Source organism: Penaeus monodon, chromosome 21 (assembly GCF_015228065.2).
Source record: "Penaeus monodon isolate SGIC_2016 chromosome 21, NSTDA_Pmon_1, whole genome shotgun sequence".
NCBI classification, from domain to species: Eukaryota; Metazoa; Arthropoda; class Malacostraca; order Decapoda; family Penaeidae; genus Penaeus; species Penaeus monodon.
This window is the reverse complement of record NC_051406.1, coordinates 34744672-34744902: the sequence shown is the minus strand read 5'-3', so window position 1 is coordinate 34744902 and position 231 is coordinate 34744672.

Sequence of the window (231 nt, the reverse complement as noted above, 5' to 3'; positions counted from 1 at the left end):
AGACGGAAAACACGGAAAGCGGTTAGTCCATATTACAGTAAGGTAGCACACATTGTCATCAAGATAATTTATTGTATAGGACATGAAGCACATAGGTTAATACTCATTATATATGGGATGATACACATTATATCAACATAATGAACAATAGACAGCAACCACATAAGGTAGGAATTATTAAATAAGATAAAAAAGTTAACACGTATGACAGTATGTATATGGTACACTATG